Genomic DNA, 16,877 nt, shown 5'->3' on the forward strand with positions numbered 1-16,877 from the left:
GCAGAGTTCCTGTTGAAAATTCAGCTGTTAAACTTATGTGGATTCCCTTGTATGTTATTTGTGTCTTTCCTTTGCTGCTTTTAATATTTTTTCTTTGTATTTAATTTTTGATAATTTGATTAATATGTGTCTTGGAGTGTTTCTCCTTGGATTTATCCTGTATGGGACTCTCTGTGCTTCCTGGAGTTGATTGACTCTTTTCTTTTCCATCTTAGGGAAGTTTTCAACTATAATCTCTTTGAATATTTTCTCAGTCCCTTTCTTTTCTTCTTCTTCTTCCTGGACCCCTAGAATTCAAATATGTTTGCATTTAATATTGTCCCAGAAGTCTCTTAGACTCCTCATTTCATTCTTTTTTCTTTATTCTGCTCTGTGGTAGTTATTTCCACTATTTTATCTTCCAGGTCACTTATCCATTCTTCTGTGTCAGTTATTCTGTTATTGATTCCTTCTAGGGAATTTTTAATTTCATTTATTGTGTTGTTCCTCATTGTTTGTTTTCTCTTTAGTTCTTCTAGGTCCTTGTTTAAATGTTTATTTTCTCCATTCTATTTCTAAGATTTTGGATCATCTTTACTATCACTACTCTGAATTCTTTTTCAGGTAGACTGCCTATTTCCTCTTCATTTGTTTGGTCTGCTGGGTTTTTACCCCACAACTACTTTAAATTCTACTTTGGCAATAGTTTCAGCACCATTGTCCAACACTTTCTGTTTCAGCTTATTAAAAAGCCTGGCTGGTTTCTCCTTTAGTATAAGATAACTTAACACAACAGCACACTTTGTATACCCATCTACCCACTCAAGCAAGTGTCTTTCCATTGTATTCATTACTGGATGCCAACTACAAAAAAGACCACTGTGCTACTAGTGGAACCAATATTAACTTGGGCAGCTTTCAAGATTCTCTCTCTCTGCCTAAATATCAATAGTATGAATGGCTGATTCAGGCAAGTTCAACACACACACAATATCTTTATCTCATTCACCACTGTCAAAATGCTTAATTATGTCCACTTTTCCATTAAGTGTAAACCCCTTCTGAGCTCTTTTAAGTTTTTTTGATACCTTAGGACATATGTTGCTAATAGATACAAAAAATAAATTGAGACAAAGCACAGATGCTCACAGATACAGTTCAAACCTATGGCAGCTTGATGCTGGGATGCTGAGTGTAGCTCCCAGGAAGGAACTTGGCAGTGCCACTCTTGCTGCATTGGGTGTGTGCTGCCTGTATAACAACTCACTGCAAAAACAAATGCTGAACACAAATTTCCCTTCTTGCATTTTTTCGTAATAGTGAAAATCCTCTTTGGATTTCTTTCGGTTAGTGAAAACAGATACTAATGTTTGTCTTTTGTAAAAGACAAGTGGCGTAATGTGTGTAGAATACCGGTTATTGATCTGTATGCTACACTAAAAAATTATACTATAGAAGGTTATTTATTGACATGGGAAATACTTTATTTTTTAAAATTTATTTATTTTATTTATTTTTGGGTGCATTGGGTCTTCGTTGTTGCGCGCAGGCTTTCTCTAGTTGTGGCAAGCAAGGGCTACTCTTTGTTGCTGTGCATGGGCTTCTCATTGCAGTGGCTTCTCTTGTTGCAGATCATGGGTTCCAGGCACGCAGGCTTCAGTAGTTGTGGCATTCGGGCTCAGTAGTTGTGGCTCATGGGCTCTAGAGTGCAGGCTCAGTTGTTGTGGTGCACAGGCTTAGTTGCTCTGCGGCATGTCGGATCTTCCTGGACCAGGGCTCGAACCCATGTCCTCTGCACTTGCAGGTGGATTCTTAACCACTGCACCACCAGGGAATCCCTGACATGGGAAATACTTTAAATTTATTGTTAAATGTTTAAAAAATCAGGTTAAAATATAATGTATTTTATATAATCTAAATTTGGGGGAAAAATGTGTGTCTTCATACACAAACACATATACACTTAGAAGAAATACTGTATGGATATGTATCAACCTAACAAAATGTTTAGAAGGTATATCTTTGAGTGGTGGTATTATACATCATTTTAATTTTTATTTTGTGCTTGTGCATTTGATATTATACATTTTTGTGTTTATGTTTTTTCTATATTATACTTTCTCTATTTTACTTATATGATAAGAAAAGAGTTATTTTATGAAATCAGTATATGAAATTAAAATGTACAATTTGCCCACTGAGATTTAATGTGACTTGAGTTTAAATGGATATACAAAGCTATAATCCCACTAAATCTATTAGCAGCTTGCACCTTTTAAATGTGACCTTCACCCTTTTGTACCCCAGATACATTATTAAAAGTCTTTTTGGAGATACTCATTTGGTGCTGATAAGCGAATTGATGATCTGAATCTTTCAGTTCTATTATTGGCCATGCCACAAACCCCTTTGTACCTGAAACAAGTCATTAGCCCTATGTGAGTATTCTTAAGTAATAACAGTTTGCATTTCTTAGTTAGAAGATCTAGATATAAATTGTAGAACTTCAGACCTTTAGAGTATATCAACACAGATTTCAACACCTTTGTTGTTAATAAAACTAACAGCAGTGCCACTGAATCACTTTGCATCCCATGGAATATTTTGTCGTTAATTTGTCATCTTTTTACTGAACATAAACTATTTAGCATCTTAGTCAGAGTCCAAATTTAGAAATAAGAAAAGAACAATCTTGGAAATGGAAATAAATCTGAGTTTTAAGATCTGAAACTTCAAGTGAGCAAAAGTCTACAAATCCTTTATATATACTCCCCAAATTGTTCCATGTGCAGGGCTAGGAAAGTTGGGGATGATATTGAATTGCCCAATATTTAGCCTACTGGTGAGAAACTAGGACAAACACACAAAAGAATCTAACACAACAAGAGATCAGGATAACCATTGTAAAATGATATAGGGCAAATAGTCCTTAAGAGAGAAATGAGGAAACAAACATTTATTGAGTGACAACTTTACCACAGTCTAGTTGCTGGGTCAGCAAGTACAGAGTCAGATTCTACTGCAGAATTTGGATTCAATTGAGCATTAATAAGAGATAAATAATTTCATACAATATCATCACTCTATTTCAAAGTAATTAGAACTATTATGTTGGTATAAATCCAGGCTTATCCTGTATATGTAAGCAAGCCTCTATTTTGGCAGCTATTCACTTTTTCTGTTTTAATTTAGTTTTTATTTAATCAAAGTTGTACAGGTACATAATTAAAATAGTCATATAGTTCTATTAGACACATTAAGAACAGTTCCCTGACTCCTTCTATCCCATATTTCCTGCCACCTAGAAACAATTAACCTCATTCTTTTTTTTTTTTTTTTTTTTGCGGTACACGGGTCTCTCACTATTGTGGCCTCTCCCGTTGCAGAGCACAGGCTCCAGATGTGCAGGCTCAGTGGCCATGGCTCATGGGCCCAGCCGCTCTGCGGCATGTGGGATCCTCCTGGACTGGGGCATGAACCCATGTCCCCTGCATCGGCAGGCGGACTCTCAACCACTGCTCCACCAGGGAAACCCTAACCTCATTCTTTTAACTGATCATTTTGGTATTTACTGTCATATTGCCATATAATGTACAGTATTTATATTGCTGCATTTTAACTTTTTCACTAATTTTTCTGCATTATCTATTTCCTTCTTACTGTAGAAAATGAGGAGTAAGCTCTCTTTCACAATCTCTATTATACTTCCTGTGTCCCATGCTATCAATCAGTTAATTTACTCAGCATTTACATGATTATGACTAAGAAATGCTTAACTGAGCAGAGTTATATAGTAAACTGTATACTTTACTACCCAACTTTTGGTTTTCCCCTCAATTAGCAATTATTTTGGTTTTGATTATTTTGCTCTCTGTGCATTTATCACTAATTTAGCCCTAAACTCTACCCAGTTTTGTAAATCTTCTTTCATACATTCAAGCACAATTTCACCTTCTTTATGTACTTCCAAGAACCAGGGTTTTGTATGATGGGCTCTCTGTTTTCCTCCTCTTTCTGAGTATTTTCTCTGCTTTCAAAGTTTCATATCCTGTAGTAGCTTACTGGGAAATGGTGCCTGGGTGGCACAGATTTTGAGACCCTGAATATCTGAAAAGTTTTTGTTCTACCCTCAGCTTGACTGATAGTTCATTAGGCATAGAACTCAAGGTGAAAATAATTTTCTACCTATCAGGATCTTGAAGTTATTGTTCTATTGTCTTCTAGCTTCCAGTACTGTTGAAAAGTCAGATACCATTCTGAGATCTGAATCTTTGTGTGAAATGAGTTCTTTCTCCCTGAATCTTTTAGAAAATTATTCTCTCCCCCAGAGTTCTAAAATTTTATGATGATGTGTTCCATTGAGGACTATTTTTATCCACTGTGGTAGATACTTGATGGACCCTTTCAATCTTGAAACTCATGTCCTTCAGGCCTGGGGCATTTCATTGAATTATACATTTTTTTGATTATTTTTTTTCCCTCTGATTTCCATATTCTCTCACTCTGCAACTCCTATTATTTGAATCTTGGATTTCCTAGATAGGTCTCTTATTTTTCTTGTCCTTTGTCTCCTATTTTCTACCTTTTTGCCTTTTCACTCTATTTTCTGTGATATTTCTTGAACTTTACATTTTAACCCTTCTTACTGAGCTTTTCCTATCTGACAAATTTTTAATTTTCAGAAGCTCTTCATTGTTCTTTTAATGTTTCTTTTTTATAGCAAACTGTTCTTGTTTCATGGGTTAATAACATCTCTTGTCTCTCTAAGGACATTAATTTTGTAAAATTATATTTTCATTCATAGTCTCTTTCCTCCAAGTTGCGTTGTTGTCTATTTATTTTGATATCTATTTTTATATTGGAGAATATTTTTCAAACATTTAGTGATCATGACTAACACTTCATAGTTAAATTATAGGCACTCAAAAGCAGATTGGAAGCTCTGTGTGCAGCCTGAGTTTTGTTGATGTAGCTCCATAGTAGTGTGATCTGGCTAGATCATTTCCTTAGGGACACGTGGATTTTCTAATCTCTTTACTATAGGCTATGGACCTGGCTGTCAGCATTCTGAAATCTCAGTGGGAGAATTATATGGTTCTTTTTTTTTTTTTTTTTTGAGGTACACGGGCCTCTCACTGTTGTGGCCTCTCCTGTTGCAGAGCACAGGCTCTGGACACACAGGCTCAGCAGCCATGGCTCACAGGCCCAGCCACTCCATGGCATGTGGGATCTTCCTGGACCGGGGCACAAACCCATGTCCCCTGCATTGGCAGGCAGACTCTCAACCACTGTGCCACCAGGGAAGCCCAAATTATATGAACTTTCACACAATCCCCTGGTTTAATACAATAGCTAAGTCTTTAGTTATATTTGGTTTCTCCCATTCCAGAGATCCTTTATTTTACCTTCTGCAGGAAACTGACTTCTATTATTTTTCCATGGATGGGAAAAGGACAGTGTGTCAGCTACACGACATAGAGAAGGGGCTTGGGTTCTAACTGCTCAAGAAAATTCAAAGAAATATTTTAAACCAACTTTCCTGTTCTTAGTCCCTTATTCACCTTCCAGAGATTCCTGTCACTACCTTCCCTGAGGTTTTTTTTGGGAGGGGGGGTACAATAAAACTGGCTGCTTCTTGGTTTTCTCCACTACAAGCTTGGGATTTAGCTTTCCTGAGTGTAGCAAGTTAGTTTCTACTTATCCTTCTTCTTTCTGTACTGCAAAATTTTGTTTTTTGTTGTCTCCTCCCTTATATTGTTAATCCTATTGATATTATGCCTCCTTCCTGCTCTAAAATTTTGGCTATCATTTTAATGGAGTTTTAGGAGAGTGGCAAGGTATTTAGGCACTGTTTTTTAACTAGAAGTTGGCAGCTGTTTCTTGAAACTTCAAAATAGGACTGAGATGTGATCACAAAGTAAATAGTAGGAATTGTTGCTGTTTTCTGTTCTGTCAAAGTATGAGGTGTTTCCTTTTCAACAACTTAAATTAGGTCTTAGCTTAAATGTCACTTCCTCAGAGAAGCCTCCCTGAACTATTTATTTCAGGTCACTCCTTAATCTTCCATGATTTCCTAGGGCAGTGCCTTTTCTTTCTTTTCCCCTATAGTAGAGGCAATTTATATTTGTTTTGTTTTATAATATTAAGGGATTTTTTATCTTTTCCCCAAACTAGACTGTTAGCTCCTTGAGGGAAGGAGGGAGAAATGTCTCTCTGATTGACCAGCACTTAACATAGCACCAGGCACAGAGTAGGCACTAAATAAATATGTATTTAATTAAATTGAATTTAGAGCTGTCAACCTAAAGTGACCTTGAAACACTGCCTCAAACATTTTCAACAGTATCAAACAGAAAGTGGAGAAACAAAACAAAATAAAATCGAATAAGTTTCAGTTTTACAGAAGACAGCTATTTATTTCTCAATCCTAATTATAATCCAGTAGTCCCTCCTTGCACTGGTCCCATAAACATTACTCCTATATATGATGTTTTGTTATCAGTTGAGAAATCAGAGAAAGACACAATCAATAAGAATTGCATCTGGCTTTTGTAACAAAAGTTCACAAAGCCTCAGATTTTTTTCTGGCTTTCTGATGTCCAGAATTAGCAGGACTTTTTTTAATTGAATCTGGGCTATGAAGGGGAAAAACATTTTTGGAGCTAGAAATTGTTTGAATTGCTGCAGTATTAGAAATGAAACCAATTTATCGAATGGCACAGCTGTTCACTGTATGATCATTATGATCCTTGTTATTTGGGTGCTGGTTGGTATTTATATCTAATTAGCTGTCTTACACACCATCAAGCAATCTGCATTTAGGGAATAGAGAAAAACTAAAATATATAGAGTTCCAAGCTGCCAAACACATATAACGATGAATTCAGGTTTAATTCACTGCTGACCAATTATTAATCAACCACTGAAATTTGTTAGCTTGCATTTTTACTTGTGTGTTTTTTTTTAAGAGGAGATGAAAAGGCAGCAGGAATAAACTTCTTCAGAAATTATTTTAATTTTAAATAGTTGGCATTTTTTTCTTATTTCTCACTGACCTTGAAGAGTTGGACTGCTGTCAAAATGAGATTTTGCAATCTATAACATCATTGATGGCTTTTTATTGGTATAAACATAACATTTTATAATACATTAATAAAAATGTCAGTTCGCAGTTCTTTATTAGCAACTTATGTGTTTCACAGCTAAAGTCATGTTTCTGCTATACTGCCACACATAAAAAACACTTATGGACAGATTAGTGTTTATGAAAACACAAGTAGTCACAACCAAATTTTAAGGATATTGGTTGGTTATTATAAGTAGCAACAAACTAGATTATCATATATTGATGAGGAAAAATCATCATAATGCCTCTATTGAAATGATCACCTTACAGTTTTCCCTCTCTCAATCTCTCTCCTCCCACCCACACACACTGAGGAAAGCCCATGTGAGGACATAATAAGAAGGTGGCCATTTACAAGCCAGGAAGAGAGTTCTCATCAGAAACTGACCATGCTGGCACCATGATCTCTGACTTCCAGCCTACAGAACTGGGAAAAAAGAATAAATTACTCTTCTTTAAGCCACCCAGTCTATGGTATCTTGTTATGGCAACCCAAGTTGGCTAAGGCAAGAGAGTTCTCCGATACCCCTCACCCAGACTTCCCTAACGTTAGCATCTTACATAATATGGTACATTTATTGAAATTAAGAAATTAACATTGGTACAACACCATTAACTAGTCTGTAAAATTTATTTAAATTTACCCTGTTTTTGTATTAATGTCCTTTTGCTGTTCCAAGATCCAAAGCAGGATACTACATTGTGTTTAGTTGTCATGTCTCCTAAATCTCTTTCAGTATGTGACAATATCTCAGGTTTTCCTTGTCTTTCATGACCTTGATCCTTTGTCTGATGTTTTCTCATGATTGGTGTGAAGTTATGGATTTGAGAGGTGTATATTAAAGAGGTGACATCACCTTCTCATTGTACCATATCAATAATAACAATATAACTTATTACTGGTGATCTTAACTTTGATTACTTGGTTAAGGTGGTGTCTGCTAGGTTTCTACATTGCAAAGTTACCATTTTTCCCTTTCCATACTACTGTATTTTCATTAGAAACAAGTTACTAAATCCAGCCACACTCAAGGGAAGGAGAATTAAGTTTTACCTACTGTAGGGAGCAGTATCAAAGAATTTGTGGGCATGTGTTAGGAAAAAAACACAGTAATTAATATTTTCAGGGAGATATTTTGAGACTACACAAGTTTCCTCTTTTCCCTTAAAGTTGTATCCACTAATTTTAGCATGCATCCATTGATACTGCCTGCAGGAATTATTATTGTGGTATTTTAATGGTGATTTTCCAGCTCCTTCATCTCTTCAACATTTATCAATTGAAATTCTTCTGTTAGGAAGATTTATTCCCTTTTAACCATTATTTATATATTTATTCAACAATTTATTTATATCAGTATGGGCTCACAGATATTTATTTTATTCTTTGGGTTATAATCCAGTATTATTATTTATTTTGCTACGCAAATTGTTCCATTTTTGGGCATTGGGAGTTTTTTGAGGTTGACTACTGTGTTCTTTTTCTTTTTTTCCTTGAACACTTCTTTATTTTCATGGGTCACAAGGTGCTACAGGGGCATCTTGTATTTTCCCTGCTCGAGTTCTAAAATCAGCCATTTCACTGATATCCCTGGTTCCTTTTATTGGAAAATATTATTTAGAAGCCAAGATCTGGTAACTAGGTAATACTCATTGTGACTTTGGTGTCACTGCTTCTAAGCCTCTCAGAGGACAGAACTAGGAAATATTTGTAGATATCCTAATCCATGTATTTATACCCATCTATATTTACTCCTTTATCAATTTGTGTATATATATTGAAACAAACATGAGTTCATATTGAGATCTCCAAGTCTAATCCAACACCACAGTGTTCATTCTAGCATTCCTCTTTTGTTTTTTTGTAAACTTCTTTTTCCGACAGTGTGAAACCTCGCTTACATTATCTACAACATATTTATTCATGCTTTCAAAACTAGTATATGTGTAGTTTCAGAATAGTTTACCTGTTTCACTGTGAGAAACAAATTTACCAACTAAAGTTCAGTGATTTTGTAGTGTTTTTTGATTTTTGTTTTGCTTTTATTTTTTGTCTTTAGCCGAATACTATCTAATCAAAACACTGTTTTACAAAGTTACTTAAGTCAGATGCTTTCTTCTCCACCATTTTCAGAAAGGTTCCTGAGCCCTATTCTAAGAGATTTTCTTTCATAGCTGTGGGTATGACTCCAGAATTTAAATTTTTAATGAGCATCCCAGTGATTCTTATGCAGATAATCACTGGACCTCATTTTGTGATTTACTGACCTGGGATATGTTGAGAATAAATTGAACACATCCCCATTTCTCAATCCTGCAGAGTCCAAATGAATTAAAGAAAACAAAGCTAAAAAAATACCTCATTAAACCAATCCAGAAAGGAGAATTATGTGTGTTCTTTGGAGATTTAACTCTTCTTCACATATTTACTTTCTCTGAAGTTCTTCTACACTGAGTTCTACTTTTGTGAATTCTAAGGAAGAGGGATGTCTAATAAAAGGGGCTTCTATCTCCTCCTTCAGTATTATCTAGTAACAGAAACTGGGAAGCCATCCTCAGGAAACTGGGAGATCAGAAAAAATCAGACTTATAGCAGGAACAATCTGAGGTCAACCTCCTTTGTAACCTTCAGTTCATTCTTTATTATGAGTACTCTGGCCCTTCACTGCTTTGGCATTTCATTGCTCCAGCTCAATAAGACATGAGAGCTGCAGTCTTCAGCAGACAATACTCATAATAAAACTATATACCTTTCACTTGTAATTTCCAGAAAATGTTATTCATGCTAATTCCTGCTGCAGACTTAAAATTAGCAGTTTATTATCATTTTAGAATGACAAAAGAGAAACACTTAGTACTTAAATCACTAAATTAATAATCCAGATTAACTCTATCAATTACATAAGGTGAAAACAATCTGTTTGTGTGGTCTCTCTATTTTACTGGTCATTTTCAGAGACATTTACTTGCATAGACTTTGAAGAACAATATAACTGTCTGCTCATGGTAACATGGAGAAAGTCAAACTATGACCCAAATATGGTAAAGGTTCTAACTTTTAGTTTTCTTTTCCACTTTTCAAGCTTCTACACCAAGGTAACATTTCTTACCTTGAAGTATGATAACTGGGGACCATTTCATGTGATACCAGTCAGCAGTTAGCTGTATAGAGCTGCTAACATTTCAATAAGAAGAATACCTTTCTAAATCTTAGCAATACAGTGATGTTATTAAATAGAATGAATGGTTTGCAGAGAAAAAAATCCAACCCACTTTGAAGAGCTCCGTTGTTCAACTGGTAATCATCAACAAGGCAGTTCTCTCAGACTTAGCATCTGGTATTCCATTAGAATTCATAATTCAGGAGAACTGTGAAGGAAAATCCATTCAGAGGTTAGCTTATTGGATTTGGATGCGTTTTTTTTAAAGGAAAAAATTAAAAGCCTATGTTCCTTAGAAATCATGTAATGCATTTTTCATCACTCTTTTGTCTATGTCCCCCTTTTACCTTTTTAAATATAGAGGCTAGGTTACTGTAATCCAGCAGTCACTACCAACCAACATGTCATTATTGTGTGGCTTGCTCTGGCTTTCCTCCCTCCTTCCTCCATAACTCCTGCCACTACCCCATATGCACTTAGCCACTCACTGATAATAAACTGTCATTCTACTCTGAAACCAATTGAGCCACTCCCCACAACTCCTCAGAAATCTATGAAAATAGAGAGGAAATGGGAATTCAGAATGCATTCAATCTTACAGCTGGCACTGCTGTGCTCTAAATCTGGTCAGTGGATATATTTACTTTAGAAGGTTGTGAGTCAGTGGAAAACAGGGATTTTGCAAATATCAAACTGTTATGCCCTCTCATTCCTCTGAAATTTAGTACCTGACAATTGGCCAATTAGCAAAGAATCTGTACGTGTTTTACATGATTCTTTTGGCATAACTCAACTTCTTTCCATCTTGGGAGACTACAAATACTGTACATGATTGTATTATATAATTTTGTACTATATTATCTACAGCTAGTAGATAGAGACATTGCTGCATGGAGCTATGTCAGATTTAAATGTTTAAATGGTATCAAAGTGAAAATTCTTTGTTCAGTTGCATATAAATGGAACAAAAGGACATGATTTGTTTAGCCTGGGCAGTGTTCTCAGCATAGTACAGAGATTAAGCATTTAAATCATATATAGAGAGACACTTTGTCCTCAAGGGATCTATAAACAGCATCTATCACATTCAGGGAAAGACTTCTCATTTGAGCTCCTAGAAATATTTCCAAGGTATCTTTTATCCCTGCCAGCTGTTGTCATAGTCTGACAGTGGATGTATCAGCAAGGCAACAATGTCTAATTGACTATAACTTGTCAATTCAATATGGTGTGGCTTTGGTCATCCACACCCTTACTATGATAATAATCAAAAGAAAAGTAAATGTAGGAGAAACATAAAAAATATTGAAGTGTCTCGTAAGTAAGTTGTCAAATAGAGAGCTTTTTGTTCAATACTCAACAATCTTTAAAACTGCCACCCAACTTAATTCTAAATATTAAGCTTTCCATTATACTGTAAAACTTTGAAGAATATAGATTTTGAAGGAAAAGGAATGTAGACGTGTATCTAGACCATGGCCTCTGGCAACTTCCATTCAATGACAAGTTCATGCAGTCCTACATTTTCTCTGGCAGAGGATATTGGAGAAAGAGACTGAGGTGTTCTCATTCTCGATTTTGGAAAAAGAGGATCATCATAGCCAACTCAGCAATAAGGTCATAACAATGGAAAAGATATTGTTCATACCCAGGCCTAAGACTTCTGATAACTTCTGATGCAAATAGAAGTGAAGGTAAGAGGGACTACATCAATGAAAGGGAATGAGGGAGGAGGTGGTCTAAATAGCAGCACATGATGAGGAAGAACTAAAGACAGAACCTCACTGCAATATATCAAATAAATCTTGACTGCATGTCAATGAAGATTTCAGAGGATACCTGTGTGTGTCCTAATGAAGCACCATCTGAAATAAGGAAAAAGGAGGTATCACAATTCTGTGTGCCTACTTTATACCAGGCTCCATGCTTGGCGCTTTATATATGTCTGATCTCCCTTCATCTTCAGAGAGATGTGGAAATAAAGGTTCAAAGAGTCTGGCCCAATTCTGTCTTGCCCAATTCTGTCACATTACTTCTGTATGATTAAATTTCTGGCACCATCTGTATCAACTCAGGCACACTTCCTTAGCCACAATTAGAAAAATTACTGAACACTGAAAGTTGAGGATGGCTACAAGGCCCTCCATAGTCACTGAAAGTGGTTCTTCACAATCTTGCCACTCTGATTTTGGAAAATCCTCGTCCAGTACGGGAAAATTATTCTATACTCACAGCTTCTTTGAATGTTTCCTTCCTTTGTTTATCCACTCTGTAACTTGGCGTTCCCTGAAAACATTTTCCTTTTTTTGCCATTGCCTCACATGGGCACTGTTTGGTTTTCCTTTCATAATCCATAAAACTCGGATGTTGAGATTGGTATCCTCCTTGCTTCCCAATGTTACTTGTGGACTTTTACTCTCCTCAACCTTGTGAAAAAACCTGTTCCTATTAGATCACACAGTCATTAGAGTTCACTTTTTTTAAAATTTATTTATTTATACAGCAGGTTCTTATTGCTCATCCATTTTATACACATCAGTGTATACATGTCAATCCCAATCTCCCAATTCATCACACCACAACCCCCAGTCCCCACTGCTTTCCGACCTTCGTGTCCATATGTTTGTTCTCTACATCTGTGTCTCTATTTCGGCCCTGCAAACCAGTTCATTTGTACCATTTTTCTAGGTTCCACATATATGCATTAATATACGATATTTGTTTTCCACTTTCTGACTTACTTCACCCTGTATGACAGTCTCTAGATGCATCCACGTCTCTACAGATGACCCAATTTCGTTCCTTTTTATGGCTGAGTAATATTCCGCTGTATATATGTATCACATCTTCTTTAGCCATTCATCTGTCAATGGGCATTTAGGTTGATCCATTACTGGGCTATTGTAAATAGTGCAGCAATGAACATTAGGTTGCATGTGTCTTTTTGAATTATGGTTTTATCTGGGTATATGCCCAGTAGTGGGATTGCTGGGTCATACGGTATTCAATTTTTAGTTTATTAAGGAACCTCCATACTGTTCTCCATAGTGGCTGTATCAATTTACATTCCCACCAAAAGTGCAAGAGGGTTCCCTTTTCTCCACACCCTCTCCAGCATTTGTTGTTTGTAGATTTTCTGATGAAGCCCATTCTAACTGGTGTGAGGTGATACCTCATTGTAGTTTTGATTTGCATTTCTCTAATAATTAGTGACGTTGAGCAGCTTTTCATGTGCTTCTCGGCCATCTGTATGTCCTCTTTGGAGAAATGTCTATTTAGGTCTTCTGCCCATTTACTGATTGCGTTGTTTGTGTTTTCAATATTGAGCTGCATGAGCTCTTTATATATTTTGGAGATTAATCCTTAGTCTGTTGATTTGTTTGCAAATATCTATTGCCATTCTGAGGGTTGTCTTTTCATCTTGTTTGTGCTTTCCTTTGCTTTGCAAAAGCTTTTAAATTTAATTAGGTCCCATTTGTTTATTTTTCTTTTTATTTCCATTACTATAGGAGGTGGATCAGAAAACATCTTGCTGTGATTTATTAAAAAAAGTGTTCTTCCTATGTTTTCCTTTTAGAAGATGTGTCTGGTCTTACATTTTGGTCTCTAACCCATTTTGAGTTTATTTTTGTGTATGGTGTTAGGGAATGTTCTAATTTCATTCTTATACATATAGCTGTCCAGTTTTCCCAGCACAACTTATTGAAGAGACTGCCTTTTTTCCATTGTATATTCTTGCCGCCATTGTCATAGATTAGTTGACCATAGGTGCGTGGGTTTATCTCTGGGCTCTCTATACTGTTCCATTGATCTATATTTTTGTTTTGGTGCCAGTACCATATGGTCTTGATTACTGTAGCTTTGTAGTATAGCCTGAAGTCAGGGAGTCTGATTCCTCCAGCTCCGTTTTTTTCCCTCAAGCCTGCTTTGGCTATTCGGAGTCTTTTGTGACTCGATACAAATTTTAAGATTTTTTGTTCTAGTTCTGTAAAAAATGCCATTGGTAATTAGATAGGGATTGCATTGAAACTGTACATTGCTTTGGGTCATATAGTCATTTTCACAATATTGATTCTTCCAATCCAAGAACATGGAATATCTCTCCATCTGTTGGTATCATGTTTAATTTCTTTCAACAATGTCTTATAGTTTTCTGCATACAGATCTTTTGTCTCCCTAGGTAGGTTTATTCCTAGGTATTTTATTCTTTTTGTTGCAATGGTAAATGGGAGTGTTTCCTTAATTTCTCTTGCAGATATTTCATCATTAGTGTATAGGAATGCAAGAGATTTCTGTACATTAATTTTTTAGACTGCAACTTTACTAAATTCATTGATTAGCTCTAGTAGTTTTCTCGTGGCATTTTTAGGATTCTCTATGTATAGTATCATGTCATCAGCAAACAGTGAAAATTTTACTTCTTCTTTTCCAAATTGTATTCCTTTTATTTCTTTTTCTTCTCTAAGTGCTGTGGCTAGGACATGCAAAACTTTGTTGAATAATAGTGATGAGAGTGGACATCCTTGTCTTGTTCCTGATCTTAGAGGAAATGCTTTCAATTTTTCACCATTGAGAATGATGTTTGCTGTGGGTTTGTCATATATGGCCTTTACTATGTTGAGGTAGGTTCCCTCTATGCCAACCTTCTGGAGAATTTTTACCATAAATTGGTGTTGAATCTTGTCAAAATATTTTTCTGCATCTATTGAGATGATCATACAGTTTTTATTCTTCAAATTGTTAATATGGTGTATCACATTGATTGATTTGCATATATTCAAGAATCCTTGCATCCCTGTGATAAATCCCACTTGATCATGGTGTATGATTCTTTTAATGTGTTGTTGGATTCTGTTTGCTAGTATTTTGTTGAGGATTTTTGCATCTATATTCCTCAGTGATATTGGTCTGTAATTTTCTTTTTTTGTAGTGTCTTTGTCTGGCTTTGGTATCAGCGTGATGGTGGCTTCATAGAATGAGTTTGGGAGTGTTCCTTCCTCTGCAATTTTTTGGAAGGGTTTGAGAAGGATGGGTGTTAGCTCTTCTCTAAAAGTTTCATAGAATTCACCTGTGAACCCATCTGGTCTTGGACTTTTGTTTGTTGGAAGATATTCAATCACAGTTTCAATTTCATTACTTGTGATTGGTCTGTTCATATTTTCTACTTCTACCTGGTTCCGTCTTGGGAGGTTATACCTTTCTAAGAGTTTGTCCATTTTTTCCAGGTTGTCCATTTTATTGGCATAGATTTACTTGTTGTAGTCTTATGATGCTTTGTATTTCTGCAATATCTGTTTTAACTTCTCCTTTTTCATTTATATTTTTATTGATTTGAGTTCTCTCCCTCTTTGTCTTGATGAATCTGGCTAATGGTTTATCAATTTTGTTTATCTTCTCAAAGAACCAGCTTTTAGTTTTATTGATCTTTGCTATAGCTTACTTTGTTTCTATTTCATTTATATCTGCTCTTATTTTTTTTGGGGGGGGGTGCTGTACGTGCGTCTCTCACTGTTTTGGCCTCTCCCATTGTGGAGCACAGGCTCCAGATGCACAGGCTAAGTGGCCATGGCTTACAGGCCTAGCCGCTTCGTGGCATGTGGGATCTTCCCGGACCAGGGCACGAACCCGTGTGCGCTGCATTGGCAGGCAGACTCTCAACCACTGCACCACCAGGGAAGCCAGTGCTCTGATCTTTAAGGTTTCTTTCCTTCTGCTAATTTTGGGTTTTGTTTGTTCTTCTTTCTCTAGTTCCTTTAGGTGTAAGGTTAGATATTTTATGTGAGATTTTTCTTGTTTCTTGAGGTAGGTTTGTATAGCTATAAACCTCCCTCCTAGAACTGCTTTTGCTGCATCTCATAGGTTTTGGATCATCGTGATTTCATTGTCATTTGTCTCTAGGTATTTTTTGATTTCCTCTTTGATTTCTTCAGTGATTGCTTGGTAATTTTGTAATGTATTATTTAGCCTCCATGTGTTTGTGTTTTTAACGTTTTTTTTTTCCCCTGTAATTAATTTCTAATCTCATTGCATTGTGTTCAGAAAAGATGCTTGATATGATTTCAATTTTCTTAAATTTACTGAGGCTTGATTTGTGACCCAGGATGTGATCTATCCTGGAGAATGTTCCATACGCACTTGAGAAGAAACTGTAATCTGCTGGTTTTGGATGGAATGCCCTATAAATATCAATTAAATCTATCTGGTCTATTGTGTCTTTTTTTTTTTTTTTTTTTTTTTTTTGCAGTACGTGGGCCTCTCACTGTTATGGCCTCTCCCACTGCAGAGCACAGGCTCCAGACGCGCAGGCTCAGTGGCCATGGCTCCTGGCCCCAGTCGATCCGCAGCAGGTGGGATCCTCCTGGACTGCGGCACGAACCCGTGTCCCCTGCATCGGCAGGTGGACTCTCAACCACTGTGCCACCAGGGAAGCCCTACTGTGTCATTTTAAGCTTGTGTTTCATTATTAATTTTCTGTTTGGATGATCTGTCCATTGGTGTAATTGAGGTGTTAAAGTCCCCCACTATTATTGTGTCACTGTCGATTTCCTCTTTTATAGTTGTTGTTTTATGTATTGAGGTGTTCCTATTTTGGGTGCATATATATTTAGAAT

Source organism: Aethalodelphis obliquidens, unplaced genomic scaffold (genome assembly GCF_003676395.1).
Source record: "Aethalodelphis obliquidens isolate GAN/ISIS:26980383/991018 unplaced genomic scaffold, ASM367639v1 scaffold54, whole genome shotgun sequence".
In the NCBI taxonomy this organism is placed as follows: Eukaryota; Metazoa; Chordata; class Mammalia; order Artiodactyla; family Delphinidae; genus Aethalodelphis; species Aethalodelphis obliquidens.